The 24330-nt window shown below is 36.9% G+C and overlaps 1 protein-coding gene and 1 pseudogene across 3 annotated transcripts in view; both read left to right on the top strand.

Moving 5' to 3' along the window:
* Positions 1-24330, top strand: part of GPM6A (glycoprotein M6A) — a 323217-nt gene that overhangs the window by 123866 nt on the left and 175021 nt on the right. The gene's annotated exons all lie outside the window — the stretch shown is intronic.
* On the top strand, positions 1300-11021 carry LOC101396190 (protein dpy-30 homolog pseudogene; annotated as a pseudogene).

Raw genomic sequence — 24330 nt, 5'->3', positions numbered from 1 at the left:
GAAAACATTCTTTATGAAACTTAAGCTCTGGCCCCATCTTTAAGTTCAAGAGGCTTCCTGTAATTTCTGGATGACACACCTTCACTCTGTCTTCATGTCTTTCTTACTTTCCTTGTTCTGTTTCCTTTTTTGATTTGCTTTTTATTTTTTTCTAAGAAACTGATTATCTCAGTGTCTTTATCCTAGAGATACTTATCTTCTGCTAACTTGTGCTGACACAAACATATTTCCAAAATATGTGCTTCTTTTGTAATCAAAATTAGGTCCTCAGAACTTTGGTCAGCAACATTTTCAGTTAAGCTGCCAGGTCAGAAATATGCTTTCCCTGTGTTTTATCCTATTTCTCCTTTTATGGGATTCCCTTTGTTTTCTAACTTATTGGCATGTTTAAGTCAATCGGCAGCTTGCATTTAATTTCAGGATAAAGTGGGTAGCTACAGTTTAAATTGATGTGGACCAGTTATAAAATATATTTTATAGACTCTATTTCACTCTGTGATAGTGCAATAGTTAAGAATGTTTAGGCTTACAAAGATTGTTTGAACTTGCTAAGAAGTCTTAAAGTTTTTATTTTTGGTAACTGAGTGATATTAATATCTTCTTACAAAAGTACTGCTGAGAAATAAAATCTCAGTGAGTCATGTGAGTTCTCAAGTTGCCACAACTCCTATTTGTTGGGTATTGTCTTTTCTCTTTTTTCCTAAATTCCTTAGAACATAACCCCTTACATAAAAGCAGAGAATGACTCTGCTGGTAATCTTATTGATTCTTTGTAAAGAGCAATAAAGATTTCCTGATTTTCTTACTTCTTGATCTCATTGTTTCTGTGGCTTTGCAAAGCTAAGAAAAACACCAAAAAAAGAACTTGTTTGATTTCCCAATTATTAACTGGTTTACACTGCACTATTATTTAATACTTCCTTAATATTGTGTTAAGCTTCAATTTAAGTTTTTAGGTAAGATCAGGTAAAAAGAGAAAAAGAAAAGCTTCTTTTGTTAATACTTTCTTGTAAACTTAGCTCCAGGTTTTTTCTTTTATTAAATAATCCTTTTTGATATTGTGCCAAAAAAGCCTCATTTCAATAATATTTGGGTGTTGAGTGGAAGTAATCACTGTAAATATGTATTAATTATTAAGGATAGAAGTGGTAAATTATTCTTAAAGTGCTTTAATCTCTTTGAACTAAAGTGGTTTGAAAATTTTCCCTTAAATTATAAATAATGGGGAAAAATAAGGCATGTTAATTGTAGCAGTCAATTATCTTCAGAGATTTCCATAACCAAACTTTTGTAGGAATCATGTACCCTAAAGAAGAGAATGTTAGACCTGAGAAGAAATGTGATGCCAGCAATGACTGGCTGGCCCATTTAGGTACAATGTTAAGGAAAGGAAAACAATGTTTATTGAGTATTGTTTCAGACACTTTGCTACATCTTATGTAATCTATTATAAATTGTTTAATACAAGGGGTACGTCTTTTTTAATTTCCTCCTTGCTGTAAGAATGTGAAATATTTTATTTGATTAGTATTTCCACATTTTAATTACAGTGTCAAGATTTTTTCTTCATATTTTTCTGGGAGCAAAAAGAGACTTTCCTTTTTATATTTTAAAGGCAGCAGAATATTAAATAAATAGGAGAGAAACTTAAATGTTGTACAATTAGCACTCTGAAATGATTTTCCACACTCCACTCTTTAAGTTAAAAAAAAAAAGTCTCAGTGCATTTTCAAATTTGGGCATAGAAACACTTATGATTCATATGAACTCTAAGCACTTTCAGACTGAAAGAGTTTGGAGTGAAGCTATAATGACGCAATAAGGGGATGTTTAACTATTTCTTTGTCATCTCTAATAAAGTGCAAATTAGAGCAAGAATGAAGATGAGTCTGGGCCCTGAAAGAACTGTTAAATTTTTAAAAACCACTCTTTGTTTGATCTGGTTGCGTTTGCTCTGTGCACCACAAGACTTCTGTGGGTGGTGGTCCACCTGTCTCTCTAACTATCCCTCGCTTCTTATCAACCCTTTCTTATTACTACCCTTTAATAATATAGGTTTATTTTAAAAGTTGCTTTATTTCCATTTTCTTTTCTCTTGATATTTTCTCCGTCAGGTTCTCATGCATTTCCACTTATTTATATATTCTTTCCAAACTGAATATCTATTATGTCCCAGGAATAATACCAAATGCTAGGAATATAGATTTTACCTTTTGGTCTCATCCTTTTGTTTAACGTCTAATAAGATGACTGGAGCTCCCATTCCAAGTATTAGAGGGAGTTCAACACCCTATCCTGACAGCTTTCTTCCTTTTATTTTTTTTTCCTGAGGAAGATTCGCCTTGAGCTAATATCCGTTGCTAATCTTCTTCTTTTTGCTTGAGGAAGATTCGCCTTGAGCTAATGTCTGTGCCCATCTTCCTCTATTTTGTATGTGGGTCGCCACCACAGCATGCCCGGCAATGAGCGGTATAAATCCACGCCCAGGAACCAAACCCAGGCCGCCAAAGCAGAGTGCCCGAATTTAACCACTAGGCCACCAGGGCTGGCCCCTTGCTTTCTTGTATATATCTCTTCTTCTAAATTCCTGCTCTAACTGATCTTTTAATTCCCAATCACTTCCTGAGGCTGCATTTTTCCCACATAGCTGTACCTCGTGTGTGGCCACTGCCCTCTTTTTTCATTTGTTAAAGCACTGCTGACACGTCTGTCAGATAAAACAGATTTTACTGAAAACTAAAAGATAATAGAGTAAATTATAGCTCAGTACAGAATAGAAAATTATTTAAATTCATTATTAAACTGAAAACCAAACAAAACCTTGGGTGTGAATGAAATTTCTGCAGTGGGCAAACTGGACTTGCAGATCACAATTCCTTTGCATCTTTTGCCACCTGTAGATAGAGCAAGCGATGTCAGCCTGAAAGGATGGTCACGTGTCCCCCTCCTTACTCCAAAGCCGCTGTATCCATGAGCCCTGTTTTATCCCAGGTAGCGGACCAGGTGCCCTCTCTCTTCGATGGAACCTGGATATTAAGTCCTGTCCTTGCACATCAAGAGCCTTTGTAGATTCAGTTGGAGACTGCAGCCTCCAGAGAGCAAAGGGGCAGAAAAAAGGAGAAAATGGGCTGTGGTGATATACTTTGTGCATTTTAGGAGGACTGTTTCTAGTAAGAAAAATTGTTGAAATTATGACAGGGAAAGAAAGAACGCCTAACTGGCAGGGATATTAGTTTTACATATATGTATGTCTGTGTGTGTATATATACATTTTTTCCTAATGTATTATAGAAATAGACATTAGGGTGTCCCAAATCATTTGAGGTGGAATAACTCAGATTATTGTTGCTGTTAAGGATGCATCTCTTAGATTGTGCCTCTTCCCTGACTTCCAGACCCACCTTCATCTTCCTCCTGAGTGCTGTTAGTGTATCAAAGCTAGCATGTCCCAAATCAATTTGCCTCATCCCAAACCTGTTTCTGTTCTTGCATTTCTTTTCTTTTGTGAGGAAGATTAGTCCTGACCTAACATCCATCACCAATCCTCCTCTTTTTGCTGAGGAAGATTGGCTCTGAGCTAACGTCTGTGCCCATCTTATTCTACTCTATCTGTGGGACACCTGCCACAGCATGGCTTGATAAGCAGTGCGTAGGTCCACACCCAGGATCCAAACCCGTGAACCCAGGGCCCCCGAAGCGGAGCGTGTGAACTTAACCACTATGCCACCGGGCCAGCCCCTGTTCTTGCATTTCTTAGTTTTGTTTATTCTAATGACAGTCCTTCATCATTCACATCTGAATCTCCTCGCTTCCTGCTGTCCTCATATCCGTAGTTTTGTTTTCCTCAACTTTTTGAATCTGCATCCCTAAAAATGTTCATCATCTCTCTTGAATTCCCCTCTTTAGCCCCTTGGCATTCTAATTTAGTTTCTTGTTATGGGCCATGCAGGGCGTTGTGATAAACTTCTTACTAATTGTCATGTCTCTATTCGTCCCTTTTATAGCAGGAGATTCCTAAAGCACAGTGTATAATTATGCTCCTCTCCTGATTAAAATCCTTCCGGGTTTTCTTCTTTCAGACTGAATAGTGTCCATCTCTCTCTTCAGATCGTTACTTAAATAACGTTCTCAGATTTATCTCTTATTTCTTGTAGAAGTACATGAAGGTGGATGGTAACTTTTTATTGATTTATTTTCATCCTTCCCTCCTTCCAGTCTCAACCACTCTTCTTTGTTTATGAACTACATCATGCTGTTCTCTCATTCTGGACTCCTACTCATGACTCTGTTCCCATGTTCTGCTCATCCACACATGTCTAAAAGCATCCCCTTCTTCCAGAGTTAGACCATCTCGCATCCCCTCCCAGAAATCTTCTAGTAGGGCTCATGTTTCTATTCTCAAAATTGATTTAACACGTTATCTGTACTTATGTATCACTATGATTCTATGTTTTATTATAAATGTTTGTGTCTTCTCTTTCTTACAAGACAATGACTTTGAGCAGAAAAAGTGCATATTGGAACATAAGTTCCAATATCTATTTATCAAATGAAAGAAAAGTTATGAAATTGGGAAATATCATAGATAAAGACAGTTATCAAGGGATAATTCTTAATGCCATGTAACTATTATTTTCATCTCTTTGTCAGTGAAACCATTTCTATATTAATCAGAGCAGGGTAGATGATGCTGCAATAACAAATTAACTCACAAATCTTAGTGGCTTGATATCAATGGATTATTTTTTGTGGATGCCACAGGTCTGATGTGGATCATAAGGAAACTTTGTGCCACATAGTTACTTAGAGCACTGGGCCAATGGAGACTCAACTTCTATCATATTTCATAAACCAAAAAAGTAGACACACATTTGTATTGCTCAAATCTCTTATCCAAGCTTTTGCTTAGAAGTGACACAGAGGTTCTCTGCTCATAATTGATCAACCAGAATTAGTCACAGGGTCCCATCCAACTGCAAAGGGACTGAGAGAACTGGGGAGCATATGAATATTTGGTGCAGCGTTTACCACACTTCCCTTAGCAGATGAGCTAGTACTTACTTCTGGATAGGAAGATTATCCGTACCTCTGAATAGGAAAATCCTTTACACTATGAAACTATAAAGATTTATAAAGTTAATCACCAATTTTGAAATTAATAAATTTTATACATAGAAACAATTATCAAGGAACAATATTTCATACCGTTCAATATGATTTCCTTGTAAGTGAATCGGTTGAACAACAGTAAAAAATCCAAAATTAAAATTGAATGGCTTATCACTCTTCTACTATGAATCTGAATTGTATATATTTATTGTCTTATTAGTTTCTTACTCAGATTTTTTTTATTTACACACAGATCAATAAAGCTCCAAAATTATTGTAATATCTCCTTAGTTTAATAATAATAACAATAACAGTATTTATTAGGTTTTATGTTTATTAGTTAATAAATAATATTTATTGCTGTGTACTAGAAACATATGCCAAGAGCATTGTAGACATCATCCTCTGAAATTTTCAGAACACTTCTTTTTGGTAGGCAAATTATTAATATTCTCATTTTATGTGAAAGGGAATTGAAGGTAAGCCAGGATGATGACTTTCTAAGAATATCACAGTTAGTACAAGGTAAAGCTAGAATTTGGTACCTGTTATGCCTAATGCTAGGCTCTAAGTTATAATATGTTCTCGGGTCGACTACTGGAGGTCTTAATCATAACTTAGTTTGCCTCTTAACCTCAAGAATAGTATGTAAAATATTTTATTTTAAAGTCTGTAAGACAGTTGGATAGTTTTAGAACTTAAACATAAAATGCGAAGGAAGAGTTAAGGCCATCCAATTAAGAACACATTCATCCAGTGAGGCCCAAAAGACATCAAATAGTTTCAATTCATTGGCTTTCCGAGCTACAAATGGAAATGTATTCATGTATGAAAAGGCTTTTCATTAGGGGCTGCTATCTTTGAAACTTGGAAGGCCAGACAACTACAAAACAGGCTGTCCTTAAAAACGATGATACATTACTGCAAATGTTCCAGAAAACGCTGTTTCCGCATGCGGCTGCCTTGAGTCACTAGCTTACAGCCTTGGTGTCTTGACAACTATTCAAAAAGAGCTCTATGAGCTATCTTGCCAACTTTCAATGGAAAAAAAACTAGGTATCAGGGGTTGGTGGGGAGGGCAGAAGAGAAATGAAGATATGATCTTGAGAGAGAATTAAACAATTTAATATTTTATTTGAAGAATACTGTTCTTGGTTAGAAAATACTGTGAGTTTCTTAAGGATAGGAGTTTGCCATAATGGGCATATGTACGTATAGAAACGTTGTTTCTAGATTGAAGGAAAGGAGAGCATACAGTGGGTAGTTTCAAATGAAAATCTGCAGTATGTGAAATAGTCTTAAGTTCACTTATTAGAACATGTATTGGACGGAGTATTCTATTTCTTTTTCTCTGTGAGGCCATACTGCCTCCTGCTTCTACACTGAGTTACTACTTTGGTTTAGTAACTATCTGCATTATGTCTTTTTCTATCTGTTCCAGTATGCTTTAAGCTAAAAAGGGAAATTCATTGATTGCTGGCTCTTACTTATACAGCTTATATTCGCAACAAAAATATTCCAAAAATATTGTTTGTTTTGAGCTCAAAATGAAGACAAATGCACATTGAACTCACCTTCATTCCTTCATATTTAGAGTAAGTCCCATTGAAGCACACGTCTTACAGGTATAAGATTGAGTAAGCACATAGAAGCTTTGGATGTTTGTATTAAAGTACTTAATATAATTGCTATGTATATGAGATTATTTGAATTTAATATTCTATACCTCTATTTCTTGATACTTTGCATAATATCCTGTTATACAGACTTTTGGATTGTCATGCAATATGGCAGAATCAGTCAAATGCAGTAGGCACCCTTATGCTTCAATACATCCATTTCTCTAATCACTAAGAAAAAATCGTGTTTTCTGAACATTAAAAGTAGTAAATATATTAACCAATTATTTGCTATGTAATACTTTTCTTTTCGAAATAAAAGAAATAAAAACATAATGATATACTTGGTATTTAATTAAACCAGAGTTCCTCTCAGGTTCAAGGCCTTATGACATATGTCGAGGGCATAGTGCCTAGGGGTTACATAGATAAATCAGCCTCCCTGCCTCTGGGTGCTCCTCCCTGTAAGTTTCTTGAGAGAAAAATCAATGTTTAAATTTTCTTTCCAATATTCTAGGTTTTTTAAATTGAATTTTGTAGGAATTTAAAGCATGGTTTCATATTGAGCTTCCTGAAACACCAAAAATGTACACAAAACTTTGTTGGTTTTCATATAATCATTTTTAGAGGGATGGGATAGAAGGTCGAAAGCTTTTATCAGGTTATTAAAAGGGCCTATGATCCACAAAAATTTGGGAATCATTGAAATAATAGTTTCTTTCTTTTGTTTAAATATACGGTAAACTGGAATAAGTGACTTAAAAGCAAAATTGAGAGCAGAGACACAGTGTTATGGAATATTTTCTGCGTGTGTGTGTGTGTGTGTGTGTGTGTGAGGAAGACTGGCCCATCTTTCTCTACTTTATGCTTTGGATGCCGTCGCAGCATGGCTTGATAAGCTGTACGCAGGTTCACACCTGGGATCCAAACCTGCGAACCCTGGGCCACTGAAGCGGAGCCCACAAATCTAACCGCTATGCAACAGGCTAGCCCCATGGAATATTAAGATTTGGAAAGGGTACTTGTCTTAGTCCGTTTAGGCTGCAGTAACAAATTACCACAGACTAGGTGGCTGAAACACCAAACGTTTCTCTCTCACTGTTGGGGAAGTCCAAGATCATGGTCCCGGCAGATTTAGTGTCTGGTGAGGGCCTGCTTCCTGGTTCATTGATGGCCGTCTTCTCGCTGTGTCCTCACGTGGCAGAAAGAGAGTGAGAAAGCTATATGGAGTCTCTTTTATAAGGGTGCTAATCTCATTAATGAGGGCTCCACCCTCATGACCTAATCACCTCCAAAGCCCCCACTTCCGAGACACCGTCACACTGAGGCTCCGGTTTCAACATGTGAATTTGAGGGGGGCACAAACACAAATGTTCAGTCCCTTGCAGTACTTCAATAAATATTTCATATAGGACAGGTGCTGTGAACTTGAGGTTGGCTAATATTTGGAAAACTAAAGTGGAATGAGGGGCAGTCCAGGCCAAGAGAAGAGCTTGAGCACTTTTGGGGTGTGTTTTGAGAATAGCAAATTATTTGATTTGTCCCTCGTATAAAGTATAAGAAAGGGTACAGTGCATTATACATTACACAGGTAGCTTGGAGCCAGATTCATGAATTCAATCATTTAAATAATGGAGAGAAAGTGTTTTAGAATGGGGTTAATGTGAGAAAATCCCTGTTATGAGGATTGTCCTGACGATATTAGGAAGGGGAGCTTTTGAACCATAGAAACTAATTGGGGTGTTGTTGTAACGATCCAGATAAGGATTGCTAAATGTGGAAATTGTGGGAATAGAAAGATCTAAATTATTACAGAAATTTCAAGAGAAGGAATTTCATCAGACTGGGTAAGGGTGAGGGAAAGAGTAATCTGAAGTGAAACCTGCATTTTTGGTTCCATATTCTTTGTTTTGAGGAGATTTAAATGTAGTTTAACTCACTCAGTGGTGAATATGAGGTCATAAGCAGAATGGTAACTTGATGCATGTATAGATGTTTACAGTGATAAGTGAACATTTAACGTGAATGAGAAGTTACTAATCAATATATCATTTATTCAAGAATTTAAAATAATTTAATATAGGATTCCATGTTGTTTCGTAAAATGAAGTAAACTCTGAGAAAATCATGTTATCCCTGTAAGTAAAATATTTACGTTAGAAATGAATAATGTGGAGCACCCTTTCCTCTACAATGGGAACTTGTGTTTGTTTATTGTAATTATAAACACTTGGCTGAGAAGTCCTTGAAAATATAATCTTATATCTCATTGGCATAGACCCACCACGATGAAAGAACATTTTAAGGATACACTCATATTTTCTGCAATTAACTGAGAAAATGTTCTTAATTGACTTCTGTTACAAAAAAAAAAAGTCGGTTTCTTTTTTGGTGTTGTTATTGAGTATAAAGGAATAATTCAAGATACCAGCACTGTTACAGGTGTTGGAAGAGGATTTAGTTCAGCTGATGTAGAGCCAGGATAAATGCAAATATTAGATCATATATAATAAGACCCTTTTCTCTAGCCCTTATATCTGGAAAAGGTGAAAGAGCTTAAGATAATTTTCACCTATACCTATCTTCTTAAGAAAGAGCAATGTATAAAGAAAATTTTTAAAAATAAATTCAATAAAAAATAAATTAAAATAATAAAAAAATAAACTCAATACCCTGAGCCCAAGAGACACTTATAAATTCTTGGCAGTGATAAGAAAATCAGACATAAGTATTTAAAAGAAAATTAAGAGGAATTTAATGAATCCTAAGTTATTTTTAAGATAACTTAGATATTTTGAGATAAGTCTTGTGCAAGCTACAAGACTTTTTTAACCACCATTTCATGATCTGAATGATCATGGACGATGGTCACTGAGATCTTCCCCCGTTTTAATAATACTGGATTTTAAAGGATGTCGAGAAGAGCAAACATGAAATCGGTTTCTGTGTGAAAATGAACATCTGCTGTCTGTGTAGAGAAAAGAAAATTGTTCTGTCGTTGAAACCTAAAATGGAAAAATCAAGACAAGACAAAAGACCAAAATAAGACTTTGAAATTGAAGGATATTTCACATTTTTGGTTTTATACAGTGAAGAGGGAAAATGTTGCCATTTGAATAGAAGTAATGTTGACAGAGGGTAAAGCAGGTTTGAGATTGCTCAGCCTTGTGGGGGAGGAATTTGACAGACTGCTCTGTCTTCTAGACTACCTTGAGAATCCCATGACCTCTGTGTTTGAAAGTGAGAGTTTTATTCAGGGAGAGAGATTTAGACTCATATAGTAATTTTATATTTGTCATGTGAAATAAAAATTATTCTGGCACGTGTCCAAGACTCCTGCAAAAGGAGTCAAGACTGTTGCAACAGAGGAGAGAGATTGGGCTCAACTGCAAATACAGCAAAGACAGTGGGGGATGTGTGGCCAAGGAGCAGAGTAAGAGGGTTAGTGGTTGGAAAATTACTAAGAGGAGGCAAAAGGGTAGGTGGATTCTTGCTAAACTGGCCAAGGATTCATACATCAAAGGTGGGAGATGAAGACCTGGATCAGTTACCAAGGGTGATCAGATACCCAGGGTGAGGGATTCTCTCTAATCTGACTTAGCAGGACTTTTCCTAAAACTGGGCTAAGCAGGTCGAGGACGGGGCCCAAGTTCAGAGCCTAGTTGAAAAGAGGGCTCAGAGGAGCCTGTCTAAAGTTTGATCAAGCTGAGGGTCTTTGTCAGTGATGAATGTATCCAGTTGCCTTATTTCACAGATGAAATTGCCTCTAAGCAATTATCCCAACAAGGACTGGCTACATAATTTGGGAGCCTTGGTGCAACGTGAAAATATTGTGGCAAGGTGCCGAGCTCTTAGGAGCCAATGGCTTGGGCATGGACTGGTGTCCAGGGACTATGACTTGCAGGATCCGCTGTGGAGCCAGAGCAGGTGCTGGAAGGACAAGACACAGGTTGCAGAAAATCCTCACTCTGAGTACAGCCTCACAGACAATGTCGAGAGTATCGTAGAAATGGGAAGATTAATGCAGAAAAGTCGTCAGAGTAGAAGGTAGATCTCCAGTCTGCCACCTGTGCCTACCTGCTCAGACAGTTGTGCCCGTCTTATTGCCAGGACTTGCTGCCCTTGTGAAGGAAGGACCACCAAATCCCCTTGAATTTCCAGCATCATCTCTTAAAAAAAAAAAAAGGGCACAGTTTGAAGATCAAAACTGTCTTATTGGGAAGAACAGAAAAACAGCTTTACATGATTAAGAGGCAGTTTTAGTTGCCATGACTTTTCCGCTTTTGGGGAGTATAAGAACCTTAAGGACAACAGAACTTATTTCTGGAGTTGCAGAAGAGAACATATTCTCTTATTTTGATTTAATCACCATACTTATTTCATGAGTGTATTCTGTGCAGTCTTTTCTCAGATTGTCTTTGTTTTAAAAATGACCTTCAAAATAAACTGTTAAAACATCAAAAATAGAAACAAGCTCCATCTTATTCCCTCTTCGCAGAATGCATCATGCCCATCTGGAATTTGTACTATAGTTTTACAAGATGTTCCCATTGGGAGAAACTGGTTAAAGGAGACACAAGAACTCTCTGTGTTATTTCTTACAACTGTATGCGAATCTACAATTATCTCAAAATAAAAAGTTTCGATTACAAAAAGAAAAGAATTTCAAAGGAGCTACAGTAGGGCATTAAACCAAGCACTGGGCTTTTCTAAGTATGGAGTCCCACATGACTCCACAGGTCATCCATCCATAAAGTAGACCTGGGTCCCAACTTCTTGAGAGTAGAGTCTGTGGTTTGCTTTTCTGCTAAAGCCCTAAGTTGTGTGTTGAAACAGAGACTCAGCAGCTTTAAGTAACTTTGTGAGGGTCACTCAGCATTCTAGTGATAGAATTAGGATTACAGATGAAGTGGTCTGATCCAGTGGGCTTTCCAACTCATCCTCCTATGCTCTGGAAAGGGGTCATTTTTCCTAGCATTCATGGCTGTAGAGAGATTGACATATTTATTTTATAGAGTTAGAGACTGAAAGAGTTCCCACTTGAAGTTTGAGATATATATATATATATATAATATATCTGCTGATGGTATAAAGAATAGGTACATAGCTAATAATTTTGATAAATTTCAAATCAAAAACAAATTTTGCATCACTTGTTATTGTAATTAAGTAAGCACAGATTGAGGATTAAGAATGCCCTCTTTTTTATTTTTTGCATAAAACTATTAATTCACATTCTTACTAAAGTGTAATTAAATTGAACTATGATGACAATTCTTAATCTTTTAAATTCAGTGTGGCAGCTAGCATCATTGGAGCAGAAAAAAGCTGGACATAGAAACATAAAGAACAGTGTTTATTCTTTTTATGGCCACTTAGCATGTAATGTTTGTGAGCATCAAATACCTCACCAATGAAAAAACATTGAAAACAATGTCTGTCCTTTCCACTTTCCACTGGGTTTCTGTGAGGCCAAACTCAGTACATAATGCCTTTAAAATATGTAATGTAATATATATGTAATTTTAAATAGCATAGTCAAAATTATCCTACATAATTTAATGCTAAATTTGTCTTTGGAGAATCTTTTAAATTTAGGAAGCCTTAGAAAGATTATCCCAAAAAGGAATTCTGTACAAAATATTGCTATTACCTTAGAGGATGAAAGCTATTTTTCTAGAATTTTCTCAAATGTTTTATGTATACAAAACCAAAAAGTAAATTCCAATTTACAGAAGAACCAAGTATGAATGACTATGTATGTCTCATATTATAAAATAATATTGGGTTTTTTTAAATAAAAAATTATTTTGGCTACGTGTATATTCATGACCAGACACTCTCTATGTTATCTTAAAACAATATAGATTAACTGGATGTTTTTTAAAATGATAAATTGAGTGATAAATATAGAAACTATAAAACTCATATTTTGTATGCAATATCAGTTTATATCTTACATTTTATTTCTGCATTTTCCAGAATCAGCAGAAAACCTGCTAATCTGTATATGACTATTAAAAACATCAGCTTTTTATCTCTCTGTTTTTAAAAATGGCTAGCACGTTTTCATACATTCAACTAGTTATAATTTAGCCTGTATATGAAAGATTATTCCTTTTCTTCAAAATATTTTAGATGATTGAATATGTCGGCAATGACGCATTGCAGAGGTGTGCTGGCCCTTTAATGCTGTTTCTGTTGTCATGGAAATAAGATTTTCAAGTAGGTTTATCTGCTGTGCTTTGCTTTTTATAGATTCTCTATCATTCAAGTTGGTTTTGGACAAGCATCCTTATTCTTTAAATAAAAACACCAGTCTTTGCCATCTTTCAATGTTTTTCACAATAGGATTTCTTAAAAACCTTGGAGTGGGGGAATGTTAGATTTTCCAGGAGTGTACATAATAAATAAATGCTTAGCTCTTGGCTCTAAAAACTAGGATTATTATTATTTTTTTTTTGTGAGGAAGATCAGCCCTGAGCTAACATCTACTGCCAATCCTCCTCTTTTTGCTGAGGAAGACTGGCCCTGAGCTAACATCTATTGCCAATCCTCCTCCATTTTTTCCCTCTTTCTCCCCAAAGCCCCAGTAGATAGTTGTATGTCATAGTTGCACATCGTTCTAGTTGCTGTATGCGGGACGCCACCTCAGCATGGCCGGACAAGCGGTGCGTCGGTGGGTGCCTGGGATCTGAACCCAGGTCGCCAGTAGCAGAGTGCACGCACTTAACCACTAAGCCATGGGGCCGGACCCGGATTTTTTTTTAAAAAGAATTATAATGGAAAACAAAAAGGCAAGATTCAATTCCAATTTCAAGTTAATAAATTGTATATCACTCTCACTTTATTATTAGTTGTATAAGTACAGTTTACATAGGAAAACATTTTGAAACATGAAGAGAATCATGTTGTTTATCCAAATTCCTAACCTTGGCCTACATGTTCCTTCATGATTCAGCAGCCACTTACCTCTAGAATTCATTACTACAGAGAAATTTGTTGGATTTGAGTATAGGTTCTTCCACTAACCAGCTGTGTGACCTTGGCAAATTATTTCAACAATCTCTTTCTCAGTTTCCTTATCTGTAAAACAGAAATAATAACAGAGTTATTGTAACAATTAAACGTTTTAATATAGTAAAGTACTTAGAATGGTAATTTGAGCCAAATAAGTGCTCGATTAATGTTGTTTCTGCCATTATTATCTTTCACTCTCCTGTTCATTCTTCAAGCACGTCAAACTGTTTGTTGCCTTATGACTTTTTCATTGAGTTATCATTAACATCCTGTTTTCTCTCTCACAGTAACTGACATGCTACTTCCTTGCCACTTATAGGCCTTGGAAATTGTATATTTATTTTATTTCTAGTTTACTCTCTGTTCTTCCACATGGAAAAGGATACATGTTTATTGAAGTAGTAAATAATGGGGAAAATTAATTTAAACTGGCCAGATATTTGCTCATTTCCTAAATCACTAAGTAGATATTATTTTGTGTGTGTGTGTGTGTGTGTGTGTGTGTGTGTGTGTGTGAGGAAGATCAGCCCTGAGCTAACAGCTGGTGCCAATCCTCCTCTTTTTTTGCTGAGGAAGAGTGGCCCTGGGCTAACATCTATGCCCATCTTCCCCTACTTTATGTGGGATGCCGCCACAGCATGGCTTGACAAGTGGTGCTTCGGTGCACGTCCAGGATCCTAACCTGCGAACCCCGGGCCACCAAAGTGGAGCACACACTTGACTGCTATGCCACCCGGCCGGCCCCCCACTAAATAGATATTATAAGGGTAGAAATGATTCCTAAATTTCCAAACGAGACATATCCGATGTTCTGGAGGACTTGTCATGGGTTAGGTTTACTGTTAAGTATGAGACAATCTTGTTTATACTCTGGAGTGAGCTATAGCTCTGGCTGTTTTCTACTGTCTATCAAATCTAACAAAATATCCTCCCTGTTGTATTGGAGATGACTGTTATTATTTCTTTTTGATGAATCAGCCTGAAGAATATCGTTAGATTACCCGTATAAGAAATTTGATTGAGATGGCTCTCATTTAGACATCATTTACATTGCTTTCTCTTTTTAGGAATTATAATGTAAGTGACGTTCTTAAAAGATATCATGGTAGAGCATTATTGGTTTGGGTCCTCTCTGACTTCTTCAGATAAAGGTGTGTATCGTTTGATAGCGATAGGACATGAGGAAATTCTTTGAAGTTATAATAAGTGGACAAGCTAAATGAGAATCAGCAATGATTAATAGCTTCAAGCTATTAAGTGTTTTACTAGGAAACTGGTGTCCAAGCCTGTTCTGTTCTTACAGTGAAAATGTTTAGATCGTACCTACTATTTTGGTGAAGTGTCTGTTTTTGTTCAAATCATTTGCCTATTGATTTTATTAGTTTTTAATCATCATGTTTGTTTTCTTAAATTTCAGTTAGAAGAGCTCCTTATCTATTCTGCACACAAGTTATTATCAAATAATGCAAACATTGCTCTCAGTCTGTGACGCCATTACTCCTTTTTTTTTTTTTTTTTGGGAGGAGATCAGCCCTGTGCCAACATCTGCCAATCCTCCTCTTTATTTTGCCGAGGAAGACTGGCCCTGGGCTGACATCCATGCCCATCTTCGTCCACTTTATATGGGACGCCACCACAGCGTGGCTTGCCAAGCAGTGCGTCAGTGTGCACCCAGGATCCTAACTGGCAAACCCCGGGCCGCTGCAGTGGAGCACGCACACTTCACCGCTTGCGCCATCGGGCTGGCCCCGCCATTACTTCTTGTTAACAGTGTTTTTCAAAAAGAAATGTTTTTACTTCTGATGAAGTCAAAACTATTTTCTTCCAGTTTGTCATTTGTGTTTTATTTAGCTTATTTTTCATGCAAAGTTTTTTTGAATTTTAATGTAGTAGAATATTTTTCTTTTTATTGCATCTGGAATATTAGTCATAGTTAGAAATGCTACTTCCCTTACTCAGCCTACCGAGGAATTCAGCGGTGTCTTCTTCTAGCACTTGTTTGATCTTATTTATTTGTTTTTTTTATGATCCATTTGGAGTTTATTCTAGTGTATGATATGAGGTGTGGATTGAACCTCTTTTTCAAAATACTATCTTGCACCAATAGCAACTGTTTCAAAGTCCAGCCTTTTAAAGAGTCTATTAACTTTTATTTTATCTTGAATAGCCTTAAGTGAAATACATCAGCAATATTAAAATAAAAGAATAGTGAAAAATGGTGCCTCAAATATCTGTTTCTTTTGATTTATTCCTGAAGACAGACGTAGTATCACATATAGATTTACAACTTGCCTCTTAAAAACACCATATCCTTTACTCACAAAAAGTTTTCCTGATGGCCAGGAGGGAGTAATAGGTTAAATGGGGATGCGGATATAGTCACAAAGTTTATTATATCTGTTTATAATCAGTACTACTTCCTTGGAGTGGATTGCTGATTCTGCTGCAGGGAACTAGCATTTAGTGCAGTAAACAAAAGGAAAAGCGATAGCTTCCTTATTTAGGACAGTAGCATTTCATGTGAGCAAGTGTGTTTTTATTTCTATTTTTCCTGAGAGATTGGAAATATGAGTTTTCATCTCCAGAGATAAAGACCATTATGAGAGGAGCAGATTTATTCTGAGGGGCCTTAGGTGAAGTGGGTATGGAAATAGTTCAGTTTTGGAAAGATTGAGTCTGAGATGCCTATAGAATGCCTAGTAGATCTCTTTGGTAGACAGTTGGATCCATGACTTGACTTCAAGGGAGTTATTTCCTCCAACGCTAAGGGAGACACGTTTCATGAATCATGAAGGTCTTTGGGCTGGGTTACAAATTAGTGTTTATCTGCAATTCATGGTATAATTCAAGTCCATACATCCCTACTGTCTGAAGCTTGGATGATAATATGTTGCTTATTTCTATTTTTCCATGGGAGAAATGGAATAATTTTAAATTGAATGGGAAGTTCTCATAAATAGGTTAAGAATTGCCTTACTTTTTTTCCTCTCAATCCCTTGTCTTGGAAAACAGAAGCAGAACTGATGATTTAATCATAAGTCGTTATTGGAAGAGCATGTGTGCAGTTGAACCAACACCAATTGAATGGCTAGTCTTTGCAAGGTGTTGTGCTAGTGCTTTGTGGAATCAAAGAATCCAGGGACCTGGCTTTTGGTCTCAGGTGCAGATAATCCTCTATTTAATAGTGGGTTTTGTTTCCAGAAGTTGTCCCATCACTGTGTGCTGGACATAGGTTGAAGAGCCACCTTTTGTATAATTTTGTATCTAGCAAAGTTCTTAAGTTGAAAATGCATAGTAGAGATTTCCGTGCTTATCATCTAGCCTCAAGGACAGACATGGACACAAATGACTGTATAATTAATGCTAAAGAAAATAACCAAGTCCTATATGTGGCAGAGAAGAGGGATGGTTGATTCTTACTTCCCCAAACAAGCTCGTCCTGCCCCATCTCCTTGATAGGAACTCCCTTTCAGTGCCGAAGCTGCCAACTTCCATGTCCTTCTTCACTTGTCTTTCTCACACACCTCACAAGCAAGCTCTGAGAAAATTCTGTCAGTGTTACCTTCAAAATATTTCCAGACTTTGACCTTTTCTCACTAACCACCCAGGCACCCCATGGTTCGGTCCATCCTCCTCTCTCTCTCCCGGGTTACCTCAGTGGTCCTCTAACGGGACTCCCTGCTCCAGCTCTTGCTCCCTGTAGTCTGTTCTCAACACGGCAGCCTGGTGTATTAGTTTCCTATTGCTGCTGCAATAAATTACCATGAACTTTGTAGCTTAAAACAACACAAATTTAATTTATACCATGTTATAAACCAATGTTACCGCAATAAAAAAAAAAAGATAAGAAAAAAAAACAACACAAATTTACTATCTCACAGTTCTTGTGGTCAGAGTCTGAAATGGGTTGCACTGGGCTAAAATCAAGGTGTCAACAGGGTGGTTCCTTCTGGAAACCTTTGGAGAGAATCTGTTTCTTTGCCTTTTCCAGTTTCTAGAGGTTACCTGCCTTCCTTGGCCCGTGGCCACTTCCTTCATCTTCAAAGCCAGCAGTGTAACATCTTTCCCTCTCTCTCTGTCTCTCTCTGTGTGTGTCTTTCCCTCTCTCTTACCTCTGCTTCTGTTGTCACATCTTCTTCTCTGACTCTGAACTTCCTGCCTTCCTCTTATAGAGCCCTTGTGATTATATTGGACCCACACAGATATCCCAGGATAAGCTCTCCACCTCAAGATCCTTAACTTAATCACATCTTCCAAATCCCTTTTTTTATGTGAAATAACATCTTCTTACTACACCTGGTGATCTTGTTTAAAGTAAATAAGATCATATCACTCTTCAGTTTAAAATCCTTGAATAGCTCTAAACTCATTCTTAATAAAAGCCAAAGTTCTTAAATGGTCTGCAAGTCCTACGTGATCGGCCTCGCCCCATTGTCTTTCTGACATCATAACCTCCTCTCCCTTTCATTCATTATGCTTAAGCCGTGCAGTCATCCATGCTGTCACTGGCGCATGTTCAAGTACATTCTGCCTTAAGACTTTTGCACTGTCTCTTTTCTCCATCTAGAATCCTCCCAAATATTAACATACATAGCTCTCGCACTTCCTTTAAGTCTTTACTTAAACTCCTGTTCTCAATGCTGCCTTCCCTGGACAGCCTATCTAAAAATTCACCCCTGGAAATTTCATATTTCTCTTCCATTTTTTTTATTCGTCCTCTTAGAACTTACTGCTGCACATCCTACAATATGGTTTGTTTACTAAATTTTTTTTGTTTGTCTCTTGACCTCTATACCAAGAGGTTAGTGATTTTGTCTTTTTTATTTACTTTTCACTCCCCATTGCCTAGAAGAATTCCTGCCATGTAGTAGACCTCAAACAATGTTAGCTGAATGAAAGAACAGACTAAAGGAATGGGGGCTGATGGAGCCCAAGAAAATGGAACCAAGCTAGAAGAGTAAGCAGGCTTGTTGTATGCAGAGTATATTCCAGGTTGAGAGAGGACAGTGAGTAAAGGCACAGAGGGCGTGGAGTACTCAGGGAATGTCAGTAAAGCTGATGTGATTGGAACATAATGTGGCAGAGAAAATTACCGATTCATCAAAGATTCATGTTCCCCGTTTAAAACATGGAGCCATTGCTGAGAAGTGGCTCCCCAGCTAGTGACTCCACTTCCTAGTGCCCCTTACAGTCGGGCATAGCATGTGACAGAACTCCAGCCAAAGGGTCTCCGTGGATTCAAGGGCACCCTTCCAGGTCAGACCCATTAAAGCTTCCCATGTTCTGTACCTTTAAACTCTTTTCTCTTTCTGGCTTTTTGAACAGGAGACAACTTCCAGGAAAACAATAGAAGCCACATTTAAAGATGGCGGAGCTCATGTCAACCTGAATCTCTGAATGACTATTTGTAGGAGGGTGGTAGTGCCAAACATTTCACCTAGCAACTTATGTAAACAAGCAAGAAATAAGCTTCTATTATCTTTGAGTCATTTTACATTTTTACATTTAGGGATTGATTTGTTACAACAATGAGCATAATACAACAAATAATATACATTAATGTAGGAATGGTGTTCTAGTGGTAAATAAATTTGGCAAATTAATTGAAACTAAATAATTTTGGAAAGTTAAATTTCTTATAACAAAATCAATAAGTGTAGAAAAATTGGAAAACATAGATAATCAGAAGGAAGATAAATTCATAATCCTACCATATATATCTAGTTTCTGTTAATATCTTGCATATCTATGTATCTTTCTCTCTTTGTTATAAGAATAAAATTAAACAGTAACTATATTTCATAACATTTTTATATGTCAGCACTCTTCTAATTGGTAAATGTGGTGTCGCCCCTATTTTTTAAACACACCCAAATTCAACTCTATTATGTATTCTTAGATAGCTGTGTGTGTGTATATGGGCATGCTAATGGAGTGGAACTATACATAGCAGGTGTTAACATTGGTCCTCTTGGAGGAATAGTGGAGGTAGGGACTGGGGAGGGACATAGAAGATTATTAATTTCAGATATATTTTTGTACATCGTATTGCTTTCAGAAACAATTCTGAGATTCTCCGCCAAATTTTCTGATTCAGTAGGTATAGAGTAAGTTCTGGGATCTGTATTTTCTTAAAGGCTTCTCAGGTGATTCAGATATAAAGCCAGGGTTAGAAAATCATCTCTGGTTCCTTAAGACACTATATTCTTGCAGGGAGTAAGCTATTTCTGAGAAACTTATACTGAAGTCAACAAAAGTAAGTAAATTTCCATCATGTGATAAAATTTGTTTCCTAATCACTTAAATGGGTTCTAGCCAATGATATTTTCATGTACTTTTTATGTATTCATAGTTCCTAAGGAGAAACACTATGGCAGTGGTCTTCCAGCATAAAGGGACCAAGCAGTCCTAGAGGGCATTCCTGAGCTCCCAGGAATCGGCATTTTGTAACAAGCCCAAGAAAATAAGATATAGATCTACAACACCATCTTCTCAATGCCAACACATGAACACATAATGGGATCCTATGGTGAGGGCAAGCAGACCTGGAGAGACAGATAAGGGAGGGAAGAACAGAGTCGTATAGTAAGTGCCAGAACAGAGGGGAGAGCAGGTGCCATGTGGCCCAGCCATGGGGCTCCTGACCCAGTTTGGAGTATTCAAGGATGAAAAGAATTAAACTGACAAGTAATCGACCAAATGACCTGTATGCTTCTTTATTCTTTCCTCTCTTTGGGGGAGATATATGATGCAAACGATTCACAGGAGCTTCAATAACGTGAAGAAGGGATGTGCTCTTTTTTATAATAGTAGAGATGGTAATAATAATTCTAATATTATTATAATTATTATTTTTGTGATTCAGGCTCTCTCAGCTCTTGTCAGTGTAAACGTATAAACAGGTTTTTTTTTTTTTTTCTTTTTTAAAAGAATTCTTGTAAAGGGAAAAGTGCCCAGGTGAGAGAATGCTGATAGTTTAATCCATTCCATTCAGGATTAGAAATATAATGGAGACATTGTGTACATACTCCAGCTGTGTGAGTTTACAGTACACATTCAATACAAAAGGAGTAAAGAAGGGAAAAACAGCCTGGGAAGGTCAGAGATGCAGACCTCAATTGTGAATATGCTAGCAGACTGCATCCTTGGGTAGGAGGACTGAGAATTCTGCATCATTTCTCACTTTTTAAAGATTTTGTATCCACCCAAGCAAACAACCAAGCCAAGAATAAAATAAGCTAAAAAAAGCAGTTGAACAGTTCTAGGGGATGGTAGAGTCTTTTGTCCTCTTGCTGAAGCATATTCTTCTCCCTCCCCATGCTGGGCTGGAAGCCAGCATTGAGGCCTGGGGACATTCTATAGCAGATTTCACTTTGCTTTGTGAAAGCCAGGGCATCATTTTCAGATTAAAGGCCTGACAAATAAATATTTGAGTAAGTCTTAACACGTCTCTCTCGGTTGGGTAGTCAACAACCACTTTGGCAGCACTAAGTGTCCACTTTCCTCTGAAGTTGCTGTGGGTGTCAGTCTCTCATTTACCTAGTACGGTAGCTACACAGAACCCAGTGGAACTGGCTTTTTCCAAAACACACTGGCTCAGAGACTTGGCCTTGTAGCCTTTCTCTGGAAGGACCTGGGAGGCTTCTAGCCCAGTTGCTTCATTTAAAATTCAAGAAACGGTTGCCTAAATCTTACTGGCCAAAGTCAGGGTTTAGTGATGCTGCTTTTCTCTCTGTTCTTTCCTCTCTCAGACCTGGCAACTGTTTGTTGGTTTTATGTACTTGTCTTGCTGTTTTGAGGTGCACATTAGGGACCAAAAATAATTTGAGGCTGGTGGTTAGGGAGAAAAGTTTAGATGGTCACAGTGAATCAGTTTCTGCTGTGACTCATTCTACTGTCAGGGCATACTGCTTAAATTCTTGGTCCCTTAATTTCCTTATTTGTTAAATGGGAAAATAATATATCTTAATTTCTCTTTTGGGAATAATGTGAAGCGGAATTAGATTTGACTAAAAATATTTATCTATTTGCATGTTTATATCTTGCCCTATTCCAAAAAAGAAATCTGTTGGCTAGGAAGATATAAGCATGAGGATTGAAGATTGCTTTATGAGATGGATTAAGGATGTGGTAAAGAGACTTAACAATAAAACAAACCAACATTATATTGAGTCTCTGCATTTCTCCTTCACACTGCACAGCTCCAGAAAGCAAAAATGGAGCTGAAATGCCAGGATGGCAAAGATAAGCCATGGACTGTGAGTAGAAGAAACAATAGCGATCTGCTGTCCTGGACTGTAATCAAGCAGGTGTCTAATTTTGGTTTCGACCTCCATGATGGACTATGACACTAGGCTTGCGTATACCCTGGCCTTGTCTACTTCAGTGCTGGATTTACTGTTTACTTAGTTTTCTGTATGATGTTGAGAACGTCAGCGTGACCTCACGCTTGGTAGGAATTTTGACGTCCACTGCCAATGCTGCCTCTTTCTTGATCTTGTCTCAGATGAGCTGATCTACTCTAGCCTCTCGTCTGTCTCTGGTGGTTTCTTATTGATACCAATCTAGTTTCTGTCTTATGTGTTAAAGTTTTGTAGGAACATAAAATAATACCCAGGTTAACGTTTCCTTGCTATTGTTCCAGCTAGCATTGGTTCCTTCTGCCAGATCCTAAACAGACTAAGTTCTTGGGAGGCAGATATGCTCTATTGATTTCTGGATTGTTAGCACCTAGCACAATTTCTGATACCCAATAAGAACTACAGTCATGTGTCACTTCACGATGGGGATATGTTCTGAGAAATGTGTTGTTAGGCAATTTTGTCATTGTATGGACATCATAGAGTGTACTTACACAAACGTAGATGGTATAGCCTACTGCACAGCTAGGCTATGTGGAACTAATCTTATGAGACCACCATTGTATACGTGGTCTGTTGTTGACCAAAACGTCATTATGTGGTGAATGACTATATACGAATAATTTTGAATTGAAGTAATATATTAATATTATTAATTATAATATAATATAATAATATATTATCTTGAAACAAAATCCTTGGAATAGCCAGGACAGTTTTTAGAAGTCTGTTACATTATATACTACACTATTTTGTTTTATAATCCTTGTATTTATGAAGAAAACAATAATATTAAGCTTCCCCTTTTACTGTCAGATAATTTATTTAAAAGGGAAAAAATTACTATCTTCTTATTTAGTTGGAGTTAAGGTCTGAATCTCAAATGCTTGCAAGAGATCAAGATTAAAAAATGTTTTTGGAGTCAATCGGCTGAAGAATAATAGTTTTTTATTTGTTTGTATGCTTGTTACTAAATGAGTTGCTGAATTCTTTGAGAAAGAGATGAGAGCCAGAATTTTAAGAAACAAAAAAAGGAGATAGGGAATTGGTAATCAGAGGAAAGATCAAGGGGGTGCTATCTAGACAAATCTATGTCTGAGATCAGGAAGGTGCTTTCACTGTTGAGGAGTCATGTAGAATTAAGATGATAAACTGGCCCTTAAATTCGGAAATCAAAAGTTCCATTCATGACTTTTGAGAGCAATATTAGAGGAATGAAATGAATGGAAATCAAATTACAAGGGACTTTCTAGAGGGTGGAGAGAGGTGGGAGAAGCCTGCCAAATAATCTAATTAAGACATGGATTTGCTTTGCAAAACAGAGAAAGAAGATGTTATGTTTTTGACATCGAGCCCATCAATGAAATATTTTCAATTTCATGTTGAGGAATTAGTATTTGGTTCATTGGGGCATTGGTTTGTTCAAAATAAATTATTCTCTGTAATTTAGACTCTGGGAATGCAAGCCTAGTGCTTTTGAGCTTTTCTTTAAAAAATTGTGCCAAAGGAGGTAGTGTTACAATAAATGGAGGCAGCCATTCAAAGACACCTCCAGTTTTGACTAATAATTTTTTCCTGTTCTTTCTTTGTGTCTTCAGGCTTAAATATGTAATCTATTAGATTCGAATATCATTTTGTTTCTATCCAGTGAGTTTAATTTATCCAGAGTGTAGCTCTACAGGGATTCACAGTAATTAAATAAAGGGCATTTCTTTCAACCACTCTGTGTTTTGATGAAACTCCAGCTTTAATTACTAGTTGACAATAAAAAGGCAAGTAGAAATAGTTGCTATATTATTTCCAATAAAAAAGAATTCTTGTATAAGTTTTTAAAAATAGATAAATGTGAGATACATGAATCAAATGGGCTCAGCAATTTGGATTCCTTTTCCAGTTCAAGGGATGAATAAAACTCACCAAAATAAATCTAAAGTTAATCAGCTCATTTTTTTTCTTAGCCAAGTTAATCTAGGACTTCTATGAGGCTATAGACAAAAATCCATCAGGAAATATGTCAAAGAATCAATGGAGAAATTAATCAGAAATAATGGAGACTATTTATGAAGCTAAAGGAATACAGGAAGGGAAATAAGCACAGAATGGTGTCATGCATGGACTGCAAGTATAAAAGAGCCTCTGTTTTATGTGTATACTATTTACTCAAAATGGATAAAGGATATGAACTCTAGAGACAGACTACCTGCTTTGAGTCTCAACTCTGC

Source organism: Ceratotherium simum, chromosome 28 (assembly GCF_057802395.1).
Source record: "Ceratotherium simum simum isolate JZ-2026a chromosome 28, ASM5780239v1, whole genome shotgun sequence".
Lineage (NCBI taxonomy): Eukaryota > Metazoa > Chordata > Mammalia > Perissodactyla > Rhinocerotidae > Ceratotherium > Ceratotherium simum.
Note: the sequence above shows the minus strand (reverse complement) of the source record. Positions and strands in the feature narration are given on the sequence as shown.